The sequence below is a fragment of the Mus musculus genome, chromosome X, assembly GCF_000001635.26.
Source record: "Mus musculus strain C57BL/6J chromosome X, GRCm38.p6 C57BL/6J".
Taxonomy (NCBI): Eukaryota; Metazoa; Chordata; class Mammalia; order Rodentia; family Muridae; genus Mus; species Mus musculus.
Genome location: NC_000086.7, coordinates 137,101,062 through 137,114,221, shown reverse-complemented (window position 1 = coordinate 137,114,221; position 13,160 = coordinate 137,101,062). Strand labels below are relative to the sequence as shown.

General features: G+C 47.1%; 6 pseudogenes; 1 reads left to right on the top strand and 5 right to left on the bottom strand.

Moving 5' to 3' along the window:
* Gm15044 (predicted gene 15044) lies at positions 116 to 695 on the bottom strand (annotated as a pseudogene).
* Gm15043 lies at positions 1,340 to 2,882 on the bottom strand (annotated as a pseudogene).
* A 240-nt stretch (positions 2,883 to 3,122) lies between these two features.
* On the bottom strand, positions 3,123 to 4,249 carry Gm15045 (annotated as a pseudogene).
* A 248-nt stretch (positions 4,250 to 4,497) lies between these two features.
* On the bottom strand, positions 4,498 to 5,617 carry Gm15042 (annotated as a pseudogene).
* Positions 5,618 to 5,857: 240 nt separating this feature from the next.
* On the bottom strand, positions 5,858 to 6,976 carry Gm15039 (annotated as a pseudogene).
* Positions 9,350 to 11,246, top strand: Gm5761 (predicted gene 5761; annotated as a pseudogene).
* The last annotated feature ends 1,914 nt before the right edge of the window (positions 11,247 to 13,160 follow it).

The following is a 13,160-nucleotide window of genomic DNA, read 5'->3' as shown; positions in this document are numbered from 1 at the left end:
GGAAAGAAATGACTCTGACACTCCAGACTTGTCCTCTGACATCCACACATGCACTGTGGCACATGCACACCCTCTTTCAACTCCCATCACACATAAATAAAATGAATAATAATAATAATAACTTATTCACTTCCTTGAAGCGTTTCCCAACTGTGTAGATCTCATAACCTAGATCCTCCATGCAGATGATGCCAAATTTACTAAGAAATCCAGTAATCAAAGAATTGTCTGTCAAGGCAATCCTCTTCTTATTGATTTGGCCATAGCTTCACTTGTAGATGAGCTCATTTACTGACTTCAGGTTGGGGTAGCCCCATGCAATGTAGGGTTCCACAATCCTCAGCATGTTAACTGATGCCTTGTTGAGCTTAAAACAAAGGTGCCCTTGAAAATCGGTCTAAGACTAAGAAGTTGCAGTACTGGACAGACCACTGAGACCTCAGATTCTGATGACAAACACCAATTTTGCTTCTGGGGGTACTTAAAAGTTTGCAGCTTTCCAGGCCATCCTGGCCATCCATATCTCAGTTCGGTACACCTGCCTGCACTCCTTGAGATAATGCTTTTGTCTTCTCCTAGATGAGCTTCCTCCTTGCCTTATCAATGTCTTCAGGGCAAACTTCTTCCGCAGGTGCTTCACTTTCAACCCTGTAAAATTCCTTAAGGGTTTCTGGAACAGCAGGAAGCCTTTTTTTCTTCTCTGGAACAGCCTTCCTGGTTACAGCCCTAAAAAGAGAGGTGACCTGCTTGTAAACTCCTGTCTTTAAAAGAAAGACACACCGAGAGAGAGAGAGAGAGAGAGAGAGAGAGAGAGAGAGAGAGAGAGAGAGAGAGAGAGAGGCAGGCAGGCAGGCAGGCAGGCAGGCAGGCAGGCAGGAAGGAAGGAAGGAAGGAAGGAAGGAAGGAAGGAAGGAAGGAAGAAATATTATTAAAGAACCATTAAAAGATATTGCTTCCGTTCTTTACAGGCAGAAGAGCCAGTTGCCATAGATTTCCCAGCTAAAGAGCAGACAATTTCACCATGTATGTTTTTTACATTAAGCAACTTGAACAGAATCCTAGTTCCTATGGGTTCAATTCCCAGGACCCACATGGCAGCTCACAATTGCCTATAACTCCAGTTCCAGGCGATCTGACTTCTGCAAACACCAAGTATATACATAGTGCACAGATACTTATGCATGCAAAACAGCTATGCAAATAAAAACAAATAATTAATAAATTGAATTCCCATGGCTGATTCTCATACCTAGTCTAACCCATACAAACATTTTTAAAAGAAGATATGAACTTTATTTTAAAAAATAAACAAAAAAAATCAAGAAGGAAAGATTTGTTTTCAATGGATGCCTTGGTGGATAAGGCTACTTTTAGCTACACTGGCTTCCCCCTCCCCAGGCCCTGTCCCACCCCCGCTCCTGAGAAAGGGCAGGGTCCAACTCAAAGCAGAGCCACAACCATAGTCTCATCAGCTGCTGCTGCTGCTGCTGTGGCCCCATCTGGACTCATCGTAAGACTCAGGACCCAGGCTGTGTGACCTTTGACCTCAGCCACCTTGGCCTTGGTTGGGTACTTCCAAATAACCAGCTGATCCTGGGCAGAGCCATGAGCTGAGATACGCTCTTTACAGTGGGGGAACCACAGGATGGAGCACACCTGGGACTGCACATCCACAGTACTTAGGCCCCAGAGCAGACGTTCCGAATGCGAATGTGTCGGTCACTGGTACCTCCTCCTGTTGCCAGAATATTGGACTGGCAAGAACACCATGCAACAGCGTTGACAGCACCTTGATGTTGAGTGCAGGGGACCCCAGCCACTTTCTCCAGGACCACTAGGCCACACTTTGTCTGACGATGTTTTCATTGCCACCACTTGCCAGATGTCATCCATCTGGGGCCCAGGGCAGCCCACATACTTCCTGGCTTTGGCCGCTCACTCAGTGTGGCCACGTGGTGTTCTGCTACCCGAACATCAGGGTGGTGGATGTGGCCAGACCGGGAACCACTGGACAGGATATAGCTGTTCCAACTGAGGGAGCTTACTCGAGCAGAGTGTGCTGCTTGCTGCACATTCCATAGCTGCATCTCAGCATTGCTGGTGCCCACAGCTAGGTAGTTGTCCTCTTTGATCCAGGCCACCGAGGATATGTAGTCCCCAGGCTGCTCCATTCGCAGCCAAGAGCAAGATGCCACCGGAACCAGCATTCCATAAGTACACACTGCTGTCCAGTGCCACAGCCAAAACATTTCCGGAGCTCCAATCCACAAGATTCAGGTAGTAGTCGTTCCGGATTTCAGGGGCATCAAGACTCCTGTCTAGCAGGAAAGGAATGTATCTGCAAGCCTTCCAGCTGAAGCCAGGCATGGCTTTCTGACTGTAGAGTCTTTTCTTTTCTAGTCTGTTCTGGTAGGTAGCCTTCTGGGGCACTCTGAGGTTTTCCACTGAGCCTGAAGATCTTGGCTTCCTCCACATCAAAAAGGTTCAGAGCCCAGGCTTTCTGATGCTCTTTCTTGGTGGGCGTCTCCCTCCCCCCCCGCCCCCCCGCCCCCCCCCCCCCGTCTCTCCCCGCCACCCACCTCCATTTGGGTAGCACTGCGTTGGGGGATATAGTGATCACCTCCAAGTTTGCCAGGGGTGGTCTGAACCTAGAAATTAGATTTGCCAGGAGTTCTGACCCCGGGGTCCTAGGGCGCTGTGTGATCTGTTGGAGGCCCACGTGGAGGGCCTCTGCTTTGCGCTGTGTGATCTGTTGGAGGCCCACGTGGAGGGCCTCTGCTTTTCCTCTGCTTTGCACTGCCAGCGAGCAAAGGTGCATTGGGGATTGGCGCTTCCAGTTGAAGCAGTGAGTGCAAATCGCTCTCAAACAGGAATGGAGCCATGGGCCCTGTAGTGCGTCAGGTGGGACTGCCTAACGAGTTCTTTTCTGGACCAGCTGACCCACACACACTTTTACAATTTTTTTTCTCTTTGCAGCTAGGAATGCGAGTAAGCTTTCACTGTACAAGGGCTTCAAGAGACATGCATATTACTTCTTAAAAATGTGTTTTAAAAGAAACTTTCGTTTATTTTTTTAAATATGTGCATTGCAGGAAACAAAACACGAGAAGGCAAGAACAAAGTCACCCAGTCACAAGCAACTCAGCTCGATGTGTCGTTCTAGGTCTGTACCACGCCACGCTTTCCCCACATTGTGAATATTCACCAACGAAAAACTAGACGAGGGAGGATTTTGATATCTCAATCTGTCAGACAAAATTGTAATCCCGTCTTCCTTGGCAACCGAAATTTCATAGAAGACCAAAAAAAAAAAAGGCAGCAGGCCTCTAGATAGACAGACAACGTTACAATTAAATTCTGCATTCTGGACAGGATATAGCTGTTCCAACTGAGGGAGCTTACTCGAGCAGAGTGTGCTGCTTGCTGCACATTCCATAGCTGCATCTCAGCATTGCTGGTGCCCACAGCTAGGTAGTTGTCCTCTTTGATCCAGGCCACCGAGGATATGTAGTCCCCAGGCTGCTCCATTCGCAGCCAAGAGCAAGATGCCACCGGAACCAGCATTCCATAAGTACACACTGCTGTCCAGTGCCACAGCCAAAACATTTCCGGAGCTCCAATCCACAAGATTCAGGTAGTAGTCGTTCCGGATTTCAGGGGCATCAAGACTCCTGTCTAGCAGGAAAGGAATGTATCTGCAAGCCTTCCAGCTGAAGCCAGGCATGGCTTTCTGACTGTAGAGTCTTTTCTTTTCTAGTCTGTTCTGGTAGGTAGCCTTCTGGGGCACTCTGAGGTTTTCCACTGAGCCTGTAGATCTTGGCTTCCTCCACATCAAAAAGGTTCAGAGCCCAGGCTTTCTGATGCTCTTTCTTGGTGGGCGTCTCCCTCCCCCCCCCGCCCCCCCCCGCCCCCCCCGCCCCCCCCCCCGTCTCTCCCCGCCACCCACCTCCATTTGGGTAGCACTGCGTTGGGGGATATAGTGATCACCTCCAAGTTTGCCAGGGGTGGTCTGAACCTAGAAATTAGATTTGCCAGGAGTTCTGACCCCGGGGTCCTAGGGCGCTGTGTGATCTGTTGGAGGCCCACGTGGAGGGCCTCTGCTTTGCGCTGTGTGATCTGTTGGAGGCCCACGTGGAGGGCCTCTGCTTTTCCTCTGCTTTGCACTGCCAGCGAGCAAAGGTGCATTGGGGATTGGCGCTTCCAGTTGAAGCAGTGAGTGCAAATCGCTCTCAAACAGGAATGGAGCCATGGGCCCTGTAGTGCGTCAGGTGGGACTGCCTAACGAGTTCTTTTCTGGACCAGCTGACCCACACACACTTTTACAATTTTTTTTCTCTTTGCAGCTAGGAATGCGAGTAAGCTTTCACTGTACAAGGGCTTCAAGAGACATGCATATTACTTCTTAAAAATGTGTTTTAAAAGAAACTTTCGTTTATTTTTTTAAATATGTGCATTGCAGGAAACAAAACACGAGAAGGCAAGAACAAAGTCACCCAGTCACAAGCAACTCAGCTCGATGTGTCGTTCTAGGTCTGTACCACGCCACGCTTTCCCCACATTGTGAATATTCACCAACGAAAAACTAGACGAGGGAGGATTTTGATATCTCAATCTGTCAGACAAAATTGTAATCCCGTCTTCCTTGGCAACCGAAATTTCATAGAAGACCAAAAAAAAAAAAAGGCAGCAGGCCTCTAGATAGACAGACAACGTTACAATTAAATTCTGCATTCTGGACAGGATATAGCTGTTCCAACTGAGGGAGCTTACTCGAGCAGAGTGTGCTGCTTGCTGCACATTCCATAGCTGCATCTCAGCATTGCTGGTGCCCACAGCTAGGTAGTTGTCCTCTTTGATCCAGGCCACCGAGGATATGTAGTCCCCAGGCTGCTCCATTCGCAGCCAAGAGCAAGATGCCACCGGAACCAGCATTCCATAAGTACACACTGCTGTCCAGTGCCACAGCCAAAACATTTCCGGAGCTCCAATCCACAAGATTCAGGTAGTAGTCGTTCCGGATTTCAGGGGCATCAAGACTCCTGTCTAGCAGGAAAGGAATGTATCTGCAAGCCTTCCAGCTGAAGCCAGGCATGGCTTTCTGACTGTAGAGTCTTTTCTTTTCTAGTCTGTTCTGGTAGGTAGCCTTCTGGGGCACTCTGAGGTTTTCCACTGAGCCTGTAGATCTTGGCTTCCTCCACATCAAAAAGGTTCAGAGCCCAGGCTTTCTGATGCTCTTTCTTGGTGGGCGTCTCCCTCCCCCCCCCGCCCCCCCCGCCCCCCCCGCCCCCCCCCCCCGTCTCTCCCCGCCACCCACCTCCATTTGGGTAGCACTGCGTTGGGGGATATAGTGATCACCTCCAAGTTTGCCAGGGGTGGTCTGAACCTAGAAATTAGATTTGCCAGGAGTTCTGACCCCGGGGTCCTAGGGCGCTGTGTGATCTGTTGGAGGCCCACGTGGAGGGCCTCTGCTTTGCGCTGTGTGATCTGTTGGAGGCCCACGTGGAGGGCCTCTGCTTTTCCTCTGCTTTGCACTGCCAGCGAGCAAAGGTGCATTGGGGATTGGCGCTTCCAGTTGAAGCAGTGAGTGCAAATCGCTCTCAAACAGGAATGGAGCCATGGGCCCTGTAGTGCGTCAGGTGGGACTGCCTAACGAGTTCTTTTCTGGACCAGCTGACCCACACACACTTTTACAATTTTTTTTCTCTTTGCAGCTAGGAATGCGAGTAAGCTTTCACTGTACAAGGGCTTCAAGAGACATGCATATTACTTCTTAAAAATGTGTTTTAAAAGAAACTTTCGTTTATTTTTTTAAATATGTGCATTGCAGGAAACAAAACACGAGAAGGCAAGAACAAAGTCACCCAGTCACAAGCAACTCAGCTCGATGTGTCGTTCTAGGTCTGTACCACGCCACGCTTTCCCCACATTGTGAATATTCACCAACGAAAAACTAGACGAGGGAGGATTTTGATATCTCAATCTGTCAGACAAAATTGTAATCCGGTCTTCCTTGGCAACCGAAATTTCATAGAAGACCAAAAAAAAAAAAGGCAGCAGGCCTCTAGATAGACGGACAACGTTACAATTAAATTCTGCATTCTGGACAGGATATAGCTGTTCCAACTGAGGGAGCTTACTCGAGCAGAGTGTGCTGCTTGCTGCACATTCCATAGCTGCATCTCAGCATTGCTGGTGCCCACAGCTAGGTAGTTGTCCTCTTTGATCCAGGCCACCGAGGATATGTAGTCCCCAGGCTGCTCCATTCGCAGCCAAGAGCAAGATGCCACCGGAACCAGCATTCCATAAGTACACACTGCTGTCCAGTGCCACAGCCAAAACATTTCCGGAGCTCCAATCCACAAGATTCAGGTAGTAGTCGTTCCGGATTTCAGGGGCATCAAGACTCCTGTCTAGCAGGAAAGGAATGTATCTGCAAGCCTTCCAGCTGAAGCCAGGCATGGCTTTCTGACTGTAGAGTCTTTTCTTTTCTAGTCTGTTCTGGTAGGTAGCCTTCTGGGGCACTCTGAGGTTTTCCACTGAGCCTGAAGATCTTGGCTTCCTCCACATCAAAAAGGTTCAGAGCCCAGGCTTTCTGATGCTCTTTCTTGGTGGGCGTCTCCCTCCCCCCCCCGCCCCCCCCCGCCCCCCCCCCCCGTCTCTCCCCGCCACCCACCTCCATTTGGGTAGCACTGCGTTGGGGGATATAGTGATCACCTCCAAGTTTGCCAGGGGTGGTCTGAACCTAGAAATTAGATTTGCCAGGAGTTCTGACCCCGGGGTCCTAGGGCGCTGTGTGATCTGTTGGAGGCCCACGTGGAGGGCCTCTGCTTTGCGCTGTGTGATCTGTTGGAGGCCCACGTGGAGGGCCTCTGCTTTTCCTCTGCTTTGCACTGCCAGCGAGCAAAGGTGCATTGGGGATTGGCGCTTCCAGTTGAAGCAGTGAGTGCAAATCGCTCTCAAACAGGAATGGAGCCATGGGCCCTGTAGTGCGTCAGGTGGGACTGCCTAACGAGTTCTTTTCTGGACCAGCTGACCCACACACACTTTTACAATTTTTTTTCTCTTTGCAGCTAGGAATGCGAGTAAGCTTTCACTGTACAAGGGCTTCAAGAGACATGCATATTACTTCTTAAAAATGTGTTTTAAAAGAAACTTTCGTTTATTTTTTTAAATATGTGCATTGCAGGAAACAAAACACGAGAAGGCAAGAACAAAGTCACCCAGTCACAAGCAACTCAGCTCGATGTGTCGTTCTAGGTCTGTACCACGCCACGCTTTCCCCACATTGTGAATATTCACCAACGAAAAACTAGACGAGGGAGGATTTTGATATCTCAATCTGTCAGACAAAATTGTAATCCCGTCTTCCTTGGCAACCGAAATTTCATAGAAGACCAAAAAAAAAAAAAGGCAGCAGGCCTCTAGATAGACGGACAATGTTACAATTAAATTCTGCATTCGTTCCGCTCGGTGCTCAGCGTGCAACTGGCGCTTTGGGGATCAGCGCGTGAGTGCAATGAGCAGTGAGTGCAAATGGCTCGCAAGCACAAAGGAACCACAGGAACGAACTGAGCCACTGGCCCCATAGTGTGTCCTGTGGGACTGCCTAACGTGTTCTTTTCTGGACCAGCTGACCCACACAAACTTTAAAACTAACTCTCTCTCTCTCTTTCTCTCTCTCTGCAGCTAGGAATGCTAGTAAGCTTTCACATAATGTACTGGCAAAGTTACATAAAATTCTGCAATCATTCAGTGCAAGGAAACACAAAGCAGCAGACCACACTATGTATAGCATTCCTAAATTCATATGTAGAAGAAGGGTAGTTCCCTTCAAGAAATGTAATCCCTGGGCTGGAGAGATTGCTCAGTGGTTAAGAGCTCCGACTGCTCTTCCGAAGGTCTAAGGTCATGAGTTCAAATCCCAGCAACCACGTGATGGCTCACAACCATCCATAATGAGATCTGGTACCCTCTTCTGGGATGTCTGAAGACAGCTACAGTGTACTTATGTATAATAAATAAATAAATCTAAAAAAAAGAGAAAGAAAGAAAGGAAGAAAGAAAGAAAGGAAGGAAGGAAGGAAGGAAGGAAGGAAGGAAGGAAGGAAGGAAGGAAGAAAGAACTTGGCCTGTGAACCTCTCTGCCTCTCCAGTCAGCCTAGCAACATGAATTTCTCCACACTGTTCAGACTTGGCTTAGCAGTTCCATGCTCAAGAGGAACCCTTTTGTCAATTCTACCATAGCTCTACCTTTAAGCATGTGCTCTCCTTTAGGACATAATGTCCAGATGACGAGGAATGAACTGTGCAAAATGTACACACGTATTTTACCAAGATGCACGCACATAGGGCCCCTGGGTACAGCTGTCCTCTAGACGTAGTGGCACTAGCAGTCTTTCCCTCACCCATCCTCTTTTCTGCACAACTCCTAAGTGTAGATGATGCTAGTGAGAGGATTAACAGAGGTCATGCCCAGAAGACAGCCCTCCCCAAAAGACTAGCCTGACCTTGAGCGACTCTTTTGCTACTTCTAACATCCTTTAGGCACTGGGCTTTACCTCCAATGCCTGGCAGCATTAACTGAAATGCGCACCTAACCAATGGCTAGACAACTTGAACCAACCAACAGCTACAGTGCCTCCTTCTGAGCGCTAAGCTTTGCCCAAGCCCACCTCCACCACCTGGTAACAGCATCTGCTCATAGGCCAAGTTTAACCTCCATTTCACCAGTGTGACCATTCCTATGACATAACAGAGTAATCCTAAAAAGTGGTGTCAGCCCTCTATTTTTACCATGTTGTGCATTTTTTACATTTATATAATACTGTATGTACATGTGCACACGTGTGCCACTGCACTTGTGTCGAGTCTAAAAGACAAGCTGTGAATCACTGTTCTCCTATCAAGTGGATCCTGGAAATCAAACTCAGGTCACCAGCTTGGTGGCAAGCACCTTTACATGCTGAGCCACCCTACCAGTCCAAACTTTCTTACTGTTTTGAGACAAAGTCTATATAGCCCTGGCTCACCCAGAACACAGAGATCCACTTGCCTCGGCCCAGAATTAAAGACATGCATTACCATATCAAGTCTATCATGCACTTAAAAGTCTAGAGACCAGATATTCCCACTAAGCACTTCGGTTTCCCCAGCATGTGTACACTCCAGTGAATACACTGCACACCTAACAAAGGCTGTGGTCAGAAACTGCCTTCTAAACAGCAAGGTTCTGGTCTATCCCCTCTTCCAGTTCTCTCCACCCTGGAGCCATGTGTTTGCATCTATCATATTTTTGTGGGGAGATTAACAATTTCACTTCCTAAGTGGGTTTAAGAAGAGTTTTTTTTCCGGCTCCGCTTCGGGCGGCGGCCTACTGCGATCAGGGTGGTCTGCGCTGTCACCCACGGGCTCAGCGGGCTCGGCCGGGCGTGTCTGCCTTTCGCTAAGCTGGCCGGCGGCAGCTGCGATCCCTGCGCGTGCAAGCTGAGGCCCTGCGGCTATGAACCCCAAAGAAGGACCAGGAGGGTTCAGGAAGAGAAGCATGACAACTTCCCACATAACCAAAGGAGAGAGGGGAAGGATGCCGGTTTGTCTTCGCTGGTGATGCAGGCCTTCAAATCATTTCAGCAGGAACTGGACGAGGCACGACATATATGAGAGACTCGTGAAACTAAGCCGGGATATTACTGTGGAAAGTAAGAGGACAATTTTTCTTCTCCATAGGATTACAAGTGCTCCTGATACGGAGGAGATACTGACTGAATCAGCAAGTAAGCTGGATGATGTCAGACAGAAAATCCTGCAGGTAGCCCAAGAGCTCTCGGGAGAAGACCATTGAGCCGTCACCACAGGACTGCAGGAATACGTGGAGGCTGTCTTTTTCAACACTTCATTAAAACTCGTTCACTGATCAGTATGGAAGAGATTAACAAGCAATTGACATTTACAGCAGAAGACAGTGGGAAAGAGAGTAAGACTCCTCCCGCTGATGGGCAAGAGAAGCAGACTGAAGCTCACACCTGTTGACTACCTGCTGGGCGTGGCTGGCTTAACTGGAGAGTTGTGTATTAACAGTGTGGGGAATGGGGACATTGACACCCCCTTTGAAGTGAGCCAGTTTTTACGCCAGGTTTACGATGGGTTCTCGTTCATTGGCAACACTGAGCTCTATGAGGTCTCTAAGAAGCTGTACACCTTGAAACAGAGCCTGGCCAAAGTGAAGAAAGCTTGCTATGCCCTTAAAGTCCGAGGTTCTGAGATTCCTAAGCACATGCTGGCAGGCGTGTTTTCAGTTAAAACAGACATGATTGATCAGGAAGAGAGCATTTCTTAAGTAGCCCCACTCTGCTCTCTAAGGAGCTCCTGGGCAACCAGTTGGTGAGACTGTTCTGAGTGTGCATCTGAGTTTATTGTGGCTTCTGTAGATGTTCCCAGTTGTACTAGTTTGAAGTTGTAAACAGCTGTATATAAGTTTGTCCACAGAGACGTTTCTTACTCTCATGTGCATTTGCATACATCGTTTATATGTGCTAGCTCTATTGTGTGAACATGCTTTCGATTGCACTTTCTGCCACACCTACTGTAGTTCACTTTGAACTTGGAGTGACATTTTGGCTGGAAGGAAGTGTCTTAAGTGGGCGATTCTGTCTATGGAGGACAAAGTGTGGTGAAACTCCTGGAGCGAGGAGCTCCCTGTTTAAGTTCCTTAGTAGGATCATGGCAAGCCTTTAAAGTGGGCTTAGTAGGTGAAACAGCAATTTAAATATGTAAGTTATCAGTGTTTTCTAAGTGCAAGTTTTAGTGGTGATATAATGAGAATTCACTTAAAATTCTGGTCAAGTTTAGGTCGTTTTGAATTCATGTGAAGCAGTTTTCCTGAAGAGTTGATGGGTATCTGGATGATCACTTTCCCAGGTCATCTTTTCCTTTCTCACAGATGTGGGAAGGAAGGAGCTGACACTGATCTTCGCTGAGAAACTGACTCCACACTTGTGTGTAGGTTGTGAGCAGCCAGGCCCTTTGTCCTGTGTTAGGTGTGGTGCACTTTCAGGACAAAGTGCTCACAGTACTGATAACCCAAACCTTTACACTTGCCCCTTTGGTGTTAGCTAGTGATGTTGCCAAAGAAAAAGAATTGTGTATAGTTCAGCAATAAGACAATTGCCAACACAGGAGGGAGCGTTGGGCTTGGGTTCATCTCCCCAGTCAGTCTGAGTCATCTGTAGTGAGAGCCTGGCTTGAGTGTGGCCTGCGGCTGACACAGACGTGGTTCTCTCTTTCTAGCTCCAAAAGACAGCATTTCACCATGAGTTTAAACAGGAGAATCTACAAAATGTATTATTTACTATGTCTATTTTTAACGTATTTTGTGCACTTCTAAACACCTAGAAGATGTTTCAGATGAGGACACGAATTTGTCCCCTATATACATAGTAGTGCTGAAAAACACATGTAAGGATGGTTAGATCTCAAAGTGTCTTGTGAGAACATTTTGGTCTCTGAACTGAAGAAAGTTCAACCCTTCAGCCCGCCTTGTGTCCTGTGACTCGTTTGTCCAGTATGTACAATATATACAGTATAGCAAAGTTACATGAGATGCATACAACACACGGGGTGTTGGGTAAGCTAGAAATGTCTAGCACACTAACGGAATCTTTTTGCAGTTCCTTCCCTCCCACCTCCTCGATCCACTGAACAAGTACAGCTGGTACACTGTTCTCAGAGGCAGGCTAACAATTCTATTTCTACACACAGCATTTCTCCAGTTTAGAAAACTATATACACAAAATATTATTGTACTACCTCTGTACCTTTAGAGTGTGTCAAGCACTTTCAGATATTTAGAAAGACTAGATGTTTCATGCAAGAACTTATCTACGACTCACATGGCATTGGTAAATAAAACTGTATGCAAGGCAATGGGTACTATCTAAGATATCATCCTCTAAATATAACCATTTGGGCTTCAACCCACTTTCTTCTCCCTTCAAACCAGTAGACAAATATAAGCATGTGTAATGGTTAGAAACAGCTGAGCAAATTTCTATCCCCGAGCCATTTACAGAACAAAAGTTTCTATGAATTCTAACGGTGTACATTATGTGCTAATTTTACTACTTTGTCATATGTTGGCAACGTCTTTAACATCTAGAGTCTAGATGCTGAAAATTTAGACATATTTCTCCATTATACACACTATACACACAGCAAAACAAAATGCAAATAAATAAAAATGGCATCAGAAAAGGTTCCATATACACATACTACTACATGGCCATTGTCACTGCCTCCCAGCACCTCCTCCAAACCCTGGGGCAAGTAAAGATAGTATTGCTCAGAGGGGTTCATCACCCCACTCCCCAAAGTGAGTGTTTGCAAAGTGATATTTCACTACCTCTACATTTAACATACGTTGGGCACTTCTAAATGTCTAGATAGACCAGATGTTTCAAGTAAAGACATTTGTCCATTATGTACACAGCAGTCCAGTAAAGGGCACACATGTATGTAACAAGGGTAATTAAAAATTCTTTAACATGAAATGTAAAAAAAAATCTTGTTCTACTAATTCTACTTTGTCATACACTGGCAACCTCTTTAACATCTACAGTGACTAGATGTTGTAAATTAGGACCCCCACCCCACCCCATTGTCCATTATATACACTATGTACACAAAAAAGCCAAGGAAAATGGTACAGTGGCTCCTATCCACCCACGGGCCACAATGGCTTAGAGCTCTGGATTGCCTTCTCCTGGGAACCAGGGCACAAACACAATGTGGTCAACTCAGGAGAAGTTTGGCTGTTTCACTTCAGAGCATCTAGAAAGACATTTTCAAAAAAAATTGGCATTTTCAAACACACACACACACACACACACACACACACACACACACACACACACACACACACGGTGAGAGGTAAGAAATGAGGAATAAAATGCATACAACAATCCAATAGGATAAAAAGTGAGAGCAGAAACGGCATCTTCTTCAGCCTCTGGACTTCCTCCTCCTTTTGGGTCCTCTAACATAGTGAACAAACAGGGACAAGTGTCGCTCCTGGGTCTTTCTAAAGGTGGCCTAAAATTTTCATTTCAAAGTCACTTGTAGAAGACATGTCCCTGGCATTCCCCTGTACTGGGGCATATAAAGTTTGC